The sequence below is a fragment of the Hyperolius riggenbachi genome, chromosome 11 (assembly GCF_040937935.1).
Source record: "Hyperolius riggenbachi isolate aHypRig1 chromosome 11, aHypRig1.pri, whole genome shotgun sequence".
In the NCBI taxonomy this organism is placed as follows: domain Eukaryota; kingdom Metazoa; phylum Chordata; class Amphibia; order Anura; family Hyperoliidae; genus Hyperolius; species Hyperolius riggenbachi.
Window position 1 is genome coordinate 223,716,202 of NC_090656.1, and position 14,068 is coordinate 223,730,269.

The window sequence follows — 14,068 nt, forward strand, 5'->3', positions numbered from 1 at the left end:
TGTCACTAACTGTCCCTCAGAGGGGCTCATAATCTAATCCCTACCATAGTCCTATCTCTATGTATGCATCGTGTAGTGTATGTATTGAAGTCTAGGGCCAATTTAGGGGGAAGCCAATTAACTCATCTGTATGTTTTTGGGATGTGAGAGGAAACCGGAGTGCCCGGAGGAAACCCACGCAGACACAGGGAGAACATACAAACTCCATACAGATAGTGCCCTGAATAGGATTCAAACCTAGCACTGCAAGGCGAAAGTGCCAACCACTACGCCACCGTGCCGCCCAGCCCAACAATATATCTGATTAGTCAATTGTTTACTTGGTTGTATAGGTCATCTGTTAGAGAGAAAGAAAAAAAAAATCTCCAAGTACTCAGGCAACGTTTCAAAAAAGTATTGTTAGCTGGAAGCGTTCATCCGTAATCTCTGTAAAGCCAGCAGGGAATCATCAACAGGAGCCGTGCTGCGCTATTTCTAGACAAGACGTTACTATCAGCATAATGTTTTTGCTCAATGACACATTCATTGAAGTATGCCAGAGCTAAAATCTATCAACTATTGACCCTTTTTTATCTCCTTCTGGTTCTCAGAAGTCATTTTCTGCTAGGAAAGTGTTTTATAGTTTTAATTTCTTATCAGTGAGGGTCACACTGTAGTCTGACCCAGTCCTGACTCAGACAGGAACTGCCACTTACATGCTTGATTAACTCTTTCAGACAGATAAATAAAAAAAGGAACACAGCATAGTTATTTGTGTGCTAGGCACTGTACATACCCATGTCTATCTCATGTCACATCGGGTATCCTTTAAATACCAGTTGCCCGGCTGTCCTGCTAATGTTTCTGGTCAGTAGTGTCTGAATCACACACTCCTATGGGCAATACATTAGTGTGGTGGATAGCACTTGCAGAGCTGGGTGCCCCAAAATACCAACCAGAGCACTATCTGCATGGAGTTTGTACTTTATGATCTCCCCATGTTTGCGCGAGCTTCCTCCCATATCCCAAAAGCATTCAGATGAATGGCTTTCCTACAAGTTGCCTCTAGACCACAGGTGGCCCTCCTTTCCACTGTATGTGGCCCTCGATTGCTTCAAATGTGCATCATTGTCAGCAGTAAAATAATGCCATCACACTCCTTCCCATCCAGAGAGGCACACCGGTGACAGTGCTTCTGGTTAAAACATCGTCAGCTTGAGCCTGGTGCAGCAACAACCCACGGGACCCCCCCCCCCCCCAGCAAAATTAGCATGGGGCCATCTCTTGGGATCCAAACCCCCCTCGTGTGGCCAGTAAAACACATACACACAAACCTACATAACTCCCCCCCCCCCCCAAATTGCAGAGTAGCACAGCCGAGTAGTGTAATATTTACCTGATGCCTTTTGGTCTGTTCTGTACTTCCTGGCAGTCGCACGCTTGGTGCTCCCTTACCTCCAGCTCCCGAAAACGTGACCTGCATTCGGAGCCAGAGGTAAGCAGCAAAGAGTATTTGGCTGTCAGGAAGATCAGAGGAGTCCTGTAGCAGAGCTGGGGCATGCTATTATTAAACTGCTCCACTGGGCTCTTCTACGAGGAGGAGGAGGGGAGGGTGTGCAAGGCCATCGACTGGCCGAGTCGTCAGGAAAGAAACGCTGCAGGGGACTGGAGGATCGGTGTGTCCTGGCACTATCGCAGGGCAGCTACAAGGGGCTGGTAGAAGCCCCTGGTAAGTTACACAGGACTTTTATCAATTGTTTTAGGTTTTCTGTAAAGAGACTAAACAAAAACATCCCCGGGGGGTACTCACCTCGGTAGGGGGAAGCCTCAGGGTCCCAATGAGGCTTCCCCCACCCCTGTAGCTGCAGGCAGTGCAGCGCTGGCTCCCCCAAAGCGTCCCAGAATCCTCCCCCGACAAGGCTTGATATATTTACCTTTCCTGGCTCCAGCGGGTGGCACTATTTATTTATTGTATTTATAAAGCGCCAACATATTACGCAGCGCTGTTGCAGCTCTCAGCACGGAGATAGGTGGAAATAGCCAATCTGTGTCGGGTCCGCTCTATTACGCAGGTGCAGGAGACTTGTGCCTGCGCAGTAGAGCGGCCCGACAGCGATCGGCTATTTCCACCTATCTCCGATTGAAGAGCCGATACTGCCCCTGCGCTGGAGCCGGGAAGGTAAATATTTACATCCCCGCTGTTTGGAGGGGCACAGCGAGACCGCCGTGGGACACAGGAGGACGGGGGAAGCCTCGATTGGTAGTTACAGGTTTACCAAGACAGTGGGGTGTATGTAATTAACAGCGTGAAGTCTTACCGCTCGAATAAATACACATTACATGGAATGCAGTGCGCTCTACTCATTGCGCATAAAACTTTACACAAGTAATTCTGCTTAACGCAGTTTATTGCAAACACCTAATAAATGATAAATATCAACAAATTCCCCACAACTTAGACTATGGTTGAGATTTTGACACCCTTGCCCTAGACTATGATGGACAAAGGACTATGGTAGGCAGTGGATTGTGAGCCCGTCTGTGGGACAGTTAGTGACAGGCATGCAGTTAATCTTGTCAGTGCTGACAATATTGTCAGAAACATCTGCATGCTAGTTCAGGGTCTATGGCTGAAACTATTAAAGGCAAAGGACCAGCAGGACAGCCAGGGAACTGGTATTGCTTAAAATCAAATAAATATGGCAGCCTCCATATCATTCTCACCTTGGGTTCACTTTAAAATCCCAAACAAGCTGCATGTAACATTTTTTTGGAGCTATTCAGTCTGAATCAATGTAAACCCCCCCCCAAAAAAACTTTAAAAACCACTCCGAAAATCGCAAATCACTAAGCGCTAGCAATTGCCTCTTGCAATGTAAGCTAAAAAAAAAAAAAAACTTGAGATCGCAGGCCAGAAACTGCCCATGTTCCACAATACTGACATATTTACAACAAGTAGCTAGTCTGCAATAGCCAGAGTCCCATGTCTCTCTCCCCTGCCCGCTTTGTACACATAACCCCCCCTCCAAATCACACAGCTCACTCCACACAAACAGCAGCAGCTAAAATAGGTCAGATTACTGCAGGCGAAGTCCAGCTCAGACTGAACTGTGCCCCACTGAATCCTGTCCCCTGCCCTACAGACAGTCCCCACAGCCCCCCTGCCATGCCGGGACCCCCACAACACAAAGCTGCCTCTTACCTGAGCGAGGGGGGCAGGCGGTGGAAGCAGAAGGGGGACAGCCAGGCTCGCCCGCAGGACTCCTCGGTCAGCCTGGCAAACCACCGGCTCGGAAAATGTCAGTCTGCGTTTGGCACAGAGACGCGGCTAGAGCGCCGTGTGAGGGAGCTGAAGCCACGGATCGAATTAATCTATGCAAGATGCCAAGGCATCCGCAGACCGCATAGAGAGCTGCAGCCCCCTTGAATTTGGGGAAGGCATCGCAGAGAGAGCAGAACTGGACAGAACAAGCTTTGTTCTGAGGGGGAGAAAAGGAGGAATAGGAAAACGAGGAAGATGGGAGGGGGGAGCTCTGGGAGGTACATACCCCACAGATGCAAGCTATACACATCTCAGCATCACTCTCTGCTAATGTAAAGACCTGGGGAAGGGGGGGGGGGTTTAGGGAATTACACAGAGCTCTGGCAGGCAGGATATATAAAGCAGGTAACAGAATGCTGGTAATCCCCTGGCCAAGAGACCAGCACAACTAGCTACACAACAGCAGCAGCAGCAACAGAGGCTGGGCTCTGCCATTGCTGATGATGGAAGCACAAGAAGCAGGAGAGATTTAAAGGACACCTGAGGTGAGAGGTATATGAAGGCTGCCATATTTATTTCCTTTTAAAGAGAATCTGTATTGTTAAAATCGCACAAAAGTAAACATACCAGTGTGTTAGGGGACATCTCCTATTCCCCTCTGTCACAATTTCGCCGCTCCACGCCGCATTAAAAGTTGTCAAAAACAGTTTTAAAAAGTTTGTATATAAACAAACAAAATGGCCACCAAAACAGGAAGTAGATTGATGTACAATATGTCCACACATACAAAATACATCCATACACAAGCAGGCTGTATACAGCATTCCTTTTGAATCTCAAAAGATCATTTGTGCGTTTACCTTCTGTCCCCTTCTTCTCTCATGCACTGAACATTACAGGCTTCCTGCAGACAGCTCTGCCTGTGCCTGTGTTTGTAATCCCAGTATGTGTCAGCCAGCTACTTTCACAGCCTAAGGGCAGCCATACACTGGTCGATGTGCCATCAGATCGACCAGCTGACAGATCCCTATCTGATCGAATCTGATCAGAGAGGGATCGTATGGCTGCCTTTACTGCAAACAGATTGTGAATCGATTTCAGCCTGAAACCGATCACAATCTGTTCAGCTGCTCCTGCCGCCTGTCCCCCCCCCCCCGTATACATTACCTGATGCGGGCTCCCGGGCGTCTTCTCTGCATCTTCTCAGCGCTGCACCCGCTCCATCCCGGCGCTTCCTGTGTCACTCCGTGACCAGGAAGTTCAAATAGAGCGCCCTCTATTTGAACTTCCTGGGTCACTGCAGTGACCCAGGAAGCGCCGGGATGGAGCGGGTGCAGCGCGGAGAAGACGCCCGGGAGCCCGCATCAGGTAATGTATTTTTCATCGGATCGGCCGCCGCTAGCGACGCGCACTTAACCGCGGGCGATCGAGGGTAATTTCCCGCACGGCGCGATCGACGGACCGATCCGATTTCGGGAGGAAATCGGATCGTCGGCGGCGTTTACCGCGAACGATTGGCAGCAGATTCGATCCCAGGATCGAATCTGCTGTCGAAACGGCCGGGAATCGGGCCAGTGTATGGCCACCTTAACAGAGGAGGATTTTTATCCAGCTCCCTTCTATCACTGATAAGATAGCAGAGACGCTGCTGGCTTATCTAAATAAAACACACACTGGAGTGTGCATAGAGGAACAGACCAGCACGGAACAGTTGGCAGCCTTCCACACACAGGCCGACAAGTCTGACAGGGGAAAGATACATTGATTTATTACAGAGACCGTGATAGTACAAAGTGCTGCAGTGAGCCAGAACAGATTAGAATAGGTTTAGGAACTTGTAGGATGGTAGAAAAAAACGTAATTTTTGTTACAGAGTCACTTTAAGCATTACCAGTTACCTGGCTGTCCTACTGATCGCTTTGGCATCGGTAGGGTCTGAATCAAATACCTGGAGCAAGCATGCAGCTAATCCAATCACACTTCATTCAAACATCTGATCTGCACGCTTGTTCAGGGGATATGGCTAAAAGTATTAAAGGGAACTCGAGGCGAGAGGGATATGGAGGCTGCCATATTCATTTCCTTTTAAACAATACCAGTTGCCTGGCATTTCTCTTAAAACATACTTTAAGCCATAAACCCTGAACAAGCATGCAGCAGATCTTATCTGAAGTTGTCTGACTGTTTCTTTGATGTAGAAGTGCTTCAGAAAATAACACTGTAGCCGACTAAATTAGTCAGAGAAGCTCTTTTGCTTAGAAAAACAAGTGAAGTTTCATAGAGTTTCCTGTACTGAAAATAATAGGAGACTCATATCAGTGATACTAATGTTCTATTTCTTAAAGAGACTAAGGTCTCAAAAAAGGCTTCTTTTTATTTAATAGAAGTGTTTAACCTAATAGCCCTAACTAAACCGCAGCTCTAATCTAACTGAATCCCCACAAACTCCCCCGGGGGGGGGGGGGCAATCCAGGCAGAGCTTCAGTGCGAGGCAGAGCTATGAGCCGCAGCTCTGCCTCACAAGCATCTGTCAGCGGCGGATCGCCACCTCTCCCCCGCCCCTCTCAGTTTTCCTGACAGGCGTGTGAGGCAGGGGATGCAGCTCATAGCCCTGCGTCACACGGAAGAATAGACGGCAGCAAGATCCACGACCAAGAAAGTCATGGATTTGGCAGGGGAGAGGGAGGGGGGGGGGTGGAGTTAGTGGGGATTTAGATAGATTTCAGCAGCGGTAATGTTAGGGCTATTAGGTTAAACACATTAAATAAAAAGATGGGGTTTTTTTTGTTTTTTTTAGACACTTCAGTGTCTCTTTAAGTCACATACACATGCTCAACAAAAGTCTTTTATGCAGCACAATTATCAAACAACTTTTGTTGTGAAACAAGTTAACCAAAAACAAAAAAAACAAAACAAAAAAAAGTTGCATGCTATTGTTCACACAACTGATAAGACTGATAAGACGTCAGTACAACTGTTGGATTGATGACTTATCAGTTGTGTGAACAATAGCAAGCAACTTTTTTTGTTTTGTTTTTGGTTAACTTGTTTCACAACAAAAGTTGTTTGATAATTGTGCTGCATAAAAGTCCGCTGTTGAGCGTGAGTGAATGGGGCTTAAAGCATCACACACGCTCAACAAAAGTCTTTTAAATGCATAATTATCAAACAACTTGAAGTTGGACAACTTTTGTCAAGTACGACAAAAAGATAGGACGCAGCTCAAGTCAATCCAACTGTTTGCAATTGACTTCAGTGTAGTTGATCGAAAGGTTGATCAGCTAGAGGCTCACACATATCAATAACACACACACACACACACACACACACACACACACACACACACACACACACACACACACACACACACACACACACACACACACACACACACACACACACACACACACACACACACACACACACACACACACACACACACACACACACACACACACACACACACACACACACACACACACACACACACACACACACACACACACACACTTATCGATCTAAAAGATGTGTTTTCATGATCTGATCTTTTTCTTTCCTGTCCGATCGAGTAAATATGTTCATTCAACCAGATAATCGTCCATTTTCCATTGATCGAGCAGAATGGAACATGACTGATTCTCCCTTAATCTGATAAATTGATTGAATAGTCAATCCACAGGAAAATCAAGTAATAGATGGGCACCTTAACTGTACCGATTTCCACATGATCAGGCTGGAATCGGAGACCCCAGCAGAAACTGTTCTCACTTGTATCCTGAAATTCTGATCCGCAAACTATTGTAGGCATTTCCCCTCTGCTTCTGCCCGACACCCATTTCTGACTGCGCTCCTTATGATGAGCTAGAATCAGAGGAAGGCACTGCAGCGTCAGCTTGCTGCCATCTCTAAGTAACTAGGTTCAATGCTTGTTATGCTTAACCTCCCACTGCACCTCCTGGGAGTGGCTTAGGCAACCACTCACCCTCCCACTGCACCTCCTGGGAGTGGCTTAGGCAACCACTTAAAGCACCTTAAAAAGGGAGGAGGTATAATCCAGTCTACCAGTCCTCCCCCTTCTGTAGGTCTAATGGAGCAGGACTTCATCCAGGAGGTAGCTTAAAGCAGGAGGACAGCCCACAGAGCTAGACTGTCGCATGGCCAAAAGGTTTAGACTACAAAATGTAGTGTTCCCAAAAGTCGACAAAGACAAGAAATACCGAGATGCCAATATAGTAAGTATGCAAAACAAGGGGTTGGAAATGAAAAGTATATAATGTATACACTCACAAGAGTGGGTCACCTCCTAGGTAACCACTGTATAGGCAGGTGAGGAGATTAGACCTGTCCTCACTCAGGATTAAAAGTCGCTCTCTGTAGATAAGGAAATAAGGGGCAACACCCCTTCACCAGGGGTGGATACTGATAATGTAAGAGTGAACAGAGGCGTCAGCAGGATAAAAGGTTCTAAAAGGCTTAAAATCCCTCAGGAGGTGGTGGTGGACTCGCCTTCCCGAAGCAGACAAGATACTGTCAGTTTAATGTCTCAATAGCTATTAGTGACCGTGAGACTATACAGTGTACTCCTATCTGTTTATTGCCTGAGGAAGCGGGAACATACCCGTGAAACGTGTTGCAATGTTTGTTTTTGAGTATATTAATAAACCTGTTGTCATAAAACTGACGGTATCTTGTCTGCTTCGGGAAGGCGAGTCCACCAACACCTCCTGAGGGATTTTAAGCCTTTTAGAACCTTTTATCCTGCTGGCGCCTCTGTTCACTCTTACATTATTCCCAAATGTCACTTTTCTTTTAAATCTACAGGTGTCTCGTGGGGCTGATGCAGTTTTTTCAGTGTTCAAAAATCCAAAATTTATGACATCAAATTTCACTATTGGGGGGGGGGGGGGGGGGGGGGGAGAAACAATTTGCTTCACTGAAATGTCTGCTGAAATCTTGGCAGATTCTGGTCTCATTTTTATGCACATATATTAAGAAAAAGACATATCCAGGCACACACATCTCCTGAACTTAGGACATTTAAATAAGTTATTAGGGAGGTGCTCAAAGGGGTGTGGCCAAATATAGCAAGAAACAGTTAACCCTTTACACAGTCACATGCAAATGTTCAAACAAATGCATTTACAGAAATCACTCATCCAGGCACAACTGCTATCCCTCCAGCCAAGTTAAAAGCCGGGGTCTTCGTTACAAAAGAATACATTCCCTTGCGTAGTCACCTACACTGCGCAAAAGTACCCAGGTATTCATAAGTGTCCCAACTCTGATTGATCCATGTGAACGCACTGGTTTGAACATTTGCAATTAAGTGTGCAAAGTGTTGTTTTTTGCTATGCACATATATTAACGCCTGTCATAAGATGCTCTAAACGCAAAACCATATAAATGGAAGTGTCAGGCGGAAGGAAGCTGATGGGAATCAACCTGTATAACTCAAATGCAAGTCTGTTCACTGCTGTACAATTCCTGCCAATCAAGCCATTACCATGGCATCAAAGCCACCACCTCTTAAAGCAGACCTGAACTCAGAACTTCCTCTCTGCTCTAAAAGATAAGAAACAGCATCATAACCTTTAAAGAAAAAACATTTGCTACAGCTGATACAAATTCTGCATTAAATCTGGAGTGTACAGGGAGGGTAAACAGTAGTATACAACCACTCGCTCTCTGCACAGGCACATGAGAGTTTTGGGAAGGGCGGGGTGGAGTCCGGACTCCCTCAGAAGTGTTCTGTAATTTTGCATGACAGCTGCTTTGAACCACAACTTCAAAAAAACTAAACGACCTTCTGGCTGAACCCATTCAAAGGTTTTTTTCCGCAAAACAACATCCTCTCTGAACAGGTCCAGCAGATGTACAGAGCGGGAGCGTGAACCACAACACAAATCTTCAGCGCCAATGAAAGGGCCACTTCAATTCTGGGCCTAGTTTTTGGTTATGAAATCAAACACGATTAGGATAAAAGATTAGTATCATCCTCTGGAACCGAATTCTTCCAATGGGGAAAAAAAATACTCACTGCAGCCATGTGCACTGATCCATACAGGCTTAACATCTTCTATTTCCTGTTCAGACATGGTGACTCTTACCTACTTCCTGTGAAACTACAGACAACCACATCCTCATGTGGGCTCACGGTTCCTACTGGTGGGTAATGTAGTCTGGCCATTCTTTATTGCTTTGTGAGTAACATGGCCACTTCTGACTGACCAACCCAGCAGCTAAATCCAGAGAAAGGAGGAAGCAAGCTGAACTGCAGTGACAAGTGCATCTGCCGCTACCGCCTTTCCTCTAGATCATCCTAATTGCTTTTAGAATTTGCTTTGTTCAAGTTTGGGCGTAGTTTGGCCAGAGATGGATTAACATTGAATGGGCCCAAGGAAAGGTAACCAAAGTAACTCTGGTTCCCCCTTGTGGTCCCTTTGGTAACCCGTGGTCAAAAGTGGTCACAGAAGGTGGTAGCTTGGCCCCTTGAAACCCACTAGGCCCCGGGCACCTGCCTAGGTTGCCTTGTGGATGGATCCTGCTCAGAGTATCTCTTCAACATGTCACATGACACAGAACAGAATCCACAATGGAGTATCCCCTTCGCCACACAACATAGCACTGTAACAAACGGCTTTGTTTGATTGATCCAAAGCAGTTCCGAGCCTCACACTGTCATGGCTGCGACTCCCTCAGTATTTCCAGTAACCTCGCTACAGGCGGTCCCCTAGGGACGGAAGAGTGACTTGCAACCAAGGCGCGGCACGCAATGCCCGGGAGACGGATGTCGCGCTGTCTGGGGAACGCAAGTCACCTCTCGCCGCAGCTGCTAATTAATAAGAAGTGCTGTGATAAATGTCACCGTTAACCTCTTACATTCCGGCAGTTACAAAAAGGGCTAGTGCAGTGATAGGCAAACTTGGCTCTCCAGCTGTTAAGGAACTACAAGTCCCACAATGCATTTGCCTTTATGAATCATGACTGTGGCTGTCAGACTCCTGCAAAGCATTGTGGGACTTGTAGTTCCTTAACAGCTGGAGGGCCAAGTTTGCCTATCACTGGGCTAGTGCATGTATTTTCCTCATACACGGTGACTGTCCTACAGGCCTAAAGTTCAGAATGATCACCTTTATTGTTATCTATATCTATCTTGTGTATCGCAATCACTCAAACTCCTAGACAGATGTTGACGGAACTTGATATACAGATCCCTTACCTGGGATGACGCGTTCTGGGGTCTTGCGCCCCCCCTGCACACCTGGGTGGAGCTACAAACAGCTAATCAGATTTCACCCATTCAAGTCAATGGGAAAAAATGTAAAAGGCTGCCATTCTCACAGTAATAAGGCCAGAGTACCCAAACTTGGCACAGTTGGTCACCGAGGTTAAAAATTCAGGGAAAGTAGGCGCAGCATAAAATAACCTAACAAATTTCAGGCCTTCAGAGTTTAGCAACGGCCTTTTGGCGTCATGCTGCATACCACTGATCAAGCTAGCGATCAGTACTTTGCGCGAGTCATCAGGGATCTTAAAGATCTGAACCGTTGTGATGGTTGTTTTCGCTTCATGTCGGCAAATGCCCTTTGTGTAATTAGTGCCTGCACCCATGTCTTGAGATTGTAAAGAATACATAAATAGCTAGCCGGCCATTTAGGAGGGGGGGGGGGGGGTGATAAACGTCTAGTGGGTACGGGCCTCAAAGTGAACCAGGAGGTCGTGTCCCGCTGATCCTCTGCCACTTTTAGGCACAGACCCTCAACAAGCATGCAGCAGATCAGATGTTTCTTAGGTGTAAAGCCTGTGCTCCTTGGAGACTAACAAAAATTTCCGCCTTACTTCTTCTAGCCTATAAGTTCCTATACCAGTTCTAATGTGCTCTGGATTACTGCAGCCTTTTCTAGTTGCACTGTCTCTGTAATATATCTAATATTTTCTTTGTCAAGCTTTGTTGACCCAGAGAGGAATGCACTGCCTCTGCTGTGATGGGGAGAATGTATGCGTGCGTGTTCAATTTCAGCTTGTCTGAGGGGGGAGGGAGCTGCCCATGCTGAGAAACTGAGAATCCCTGACTGGAGTGCAGAACATTCACCAAGTAATAAAATCTTGTAGTATACTGTAACATGATAAAGAATATATCTATCTCCATCTCAAGGGATGAGTAGCACAGGAGGAGTAGCACAAACCAAATTATATGCAATACTATGTGCAAAGCATGGACGCAGCCTGGAGATCCCCAGTCTCCATAAGAAATATATAAATACAGAGGGGCTGCAGCACACAACAGGAAAGCAGTGACAGGGGCTCTTGGTTACGCTGTAACGCGTTTTAGCTCACCAACTGCGCCAAAGTGTCCCCAATCTGGTGAGTCCTACTCTAACCAGGCAAAAATGCTAGTATTTATCAGCGTTCTAGTGGGAACCATGCCAAGGTAAAAGTAGAAGGTGAGGTGTTTTTAATTTCCTTTCTCCCATTTAGTTGACCCTTGGGCTTTTGGCATGGTTCCCACTAGAACGCTGATGAAAATACTAGCATTTTTGCCTGGTTAGAGTAGGAATCACCAGATTGGGGACACTTTGGCGCAGTTGGGGAGCTTAAACGCGTTATAGCGTAACCAAGAGCCCCTGTCACTGCTTTCCTGTTGTGTGCTGCAGCATGCATGATAGATAGATCTCTATCATGTTACAGTATACTACAAGATATTATAGTTAATTTTCTGCACTCCAGTCAGGGATTCTCACAGTTTCTCAGCATGGGCAGCTCCCTCCCCCTCAGACAATACACATACATATACACCACTTCCTGGTTAGCGGCCATGTTTTTTGTTTGTAAACACTGCCTAAAACTGTTGATTAAAAGCCAGGATCACGGCAGGGAGCGGCGGAAACGGCAAAGAGGGATCCAAGAGATCACAGCGGCTCCATTGGTATGTTTTTTTTATTGTACAAATCGGAAAGAACAGATTCTCTTTAAGTGGTTAAGCATTGCTTACCAGCCGCCCGCATTACTGTGCTAAAGTGAAGAATTTATTGGCAGTTTGTAAAAATCATTGACAAGAGTTTTACACTGTATGTCCATCAGGCTATCACAAACCGCCTCATTTCTTTTCTATTTTACAACTGCTTTTAAATGCCAATGAACAACTACAGATGGTCAACAATGATAACAGACTACTGCCCAAACCTGGGAAATGCCTCGCCTACGCCAAGGACAAATTATAAAGTAGATTAAGGATACGGGTATTCAGAGAGCAATAAACGCACTGTTTAGTGACAGTCCATTGAATAGGGGCCTGAATTGTGTACATGCAATAAGGGCGCCGGGGGAATTTGGGTGCTGGGAGAAAGCTCTAAATGTGCCTATATTCTACTATTGGCTGGCTAATACCGACAGTAATTTTACCAATATTCTACTAACGTTCTACCTAATCTCACACTAACCCTCATGCCTACCTAATCCTAAAAACTAACCTACCCCTATGACTAACTCAGCCAAACCCCATGCCCCCGATCACTTCGAGCTCTGTTAAACCAGCGCAGGAGATTTGGGCGCAGCCGGCACCACCATAGGCCTTAACAGGAATCACGGCTATAGCGGCGCTCAGTGAGTGATTTGGGTGCCTTCAAAAGACATAGCTCAAGTTACTTTTAAAACACAAATTTTGGCCGCCACTTTGACCTGGAGGGGGAATAGTAATTTACGCCACCAGGACTTGTGCAGGAGCAGGGTAAGCCGTATATCGGCTGCATCCTGCACCCAAATCTCCTAGCAGCAGATTTATAGGTATGCCAATCACTTACCCCCAATTGTGTTCCCACCATGAAGCCACATGAATCACACGGCAGCAAAAATCTAGCTGGCGGTGTTTGGACAAACAGTTTGGGCCACCTGTGGTGCCTGCCTCCTCTCTCCCACGCGCCTTCCTGGTGCCCACATTACCCTCAATATGAATACAACGATAAGTGCATTAAAAAAAAAATCATTACAAGATACCAAACAGTTTTTTTAAAGAGGAGCGTAAATATTTAAAATTAAAATGAGCAAAAAAATTGGTTCACAAATCTTCAGAGAAGTTCATCTTTAGAAACATCCCATGAACAGATGCAGTAAATTAAATAGCAAGGGCAACGGTTTAGAAAGACAACAATGTCGACTTGTTTCGGGTAGACCCTTCTCTTCAGGCCTTCGCAATCAATTGTGCACATCTGCACTATACAAAAACAGCACAAGATGGAGCAACATCTGGACCACGACTAAACCAGGAAGCCCCATCTGCTCTGTATAGAGAGCAATAAATCGAACAGCATCTGGACAACAACCAAACCAGGAGTTACCACGTACAAAGGGAAGCTTTGGAACGCAACCAATCAGGCAGGAGTGCTGGCACCAGACTGGCCAATCACAGCCTTCAGCTGCTCACCAGTTAGCAAAATGAGCTGCTGGGGGCTGTGATTGGCAGAGCTGGTGCCAGCATCCCTGCCTGATTGGTGGATTGTACATGATATGAGGTGTACATGATGCTGAGGGGGCCCATCCTCCAAAGTTTACTTCAGGCAGCAGAAAGTCAAGGACCGGCCCTGCTTACATGTCCCTCCGCCGCTAATTTCCCGTATTTCTGTTGCTATCCATCCCTCTGCCGCTATGGCTGCTCCTCACCTCCGGAGCCCAAATTATCCATAGGGCTCGGTATAGCCGCAATGAATATTGTGGTCTATCACAGCACCAAAGCTTCCCATTTTTGATTTGCCTAACTCACCAGGACACGCCATACTGACACAGGCTCCAGGCTGATCAGGGATGGAGACTGATGGACGGAAGTAGTTCGTG

General features: G+C 46.4%; 1 protein-coding gene across 5 annotated transcripts in view; it reads right to left on the reverse strand.

The window, feature by feature from the left end:
• The window catches only part of PACSIN3 (protein kinase C and casein kinase substrate in neurons 3), a 156,762-nt gene that overhangs the window by 128,628 nt on the left and 14,066 nt on the right, over nt 1-14,068 (reverse strand). Inside the window, exon 1 of one of the 5 annotated variants that reach the window (XM_068261606.1) lies at nt 3,182-3,414. The exons of the other annotated variants lie outside the window; for them this stretch is intronic. The gene's annotated coding sequence lies outside the window, so the exon portion shown is untranslated. Of the gene's footprint in view, nt 1-3,181; nt 3,415-14,068 lie in introns of those variants that run through there. 5 annotated transcript variants of the gene reach the window in all.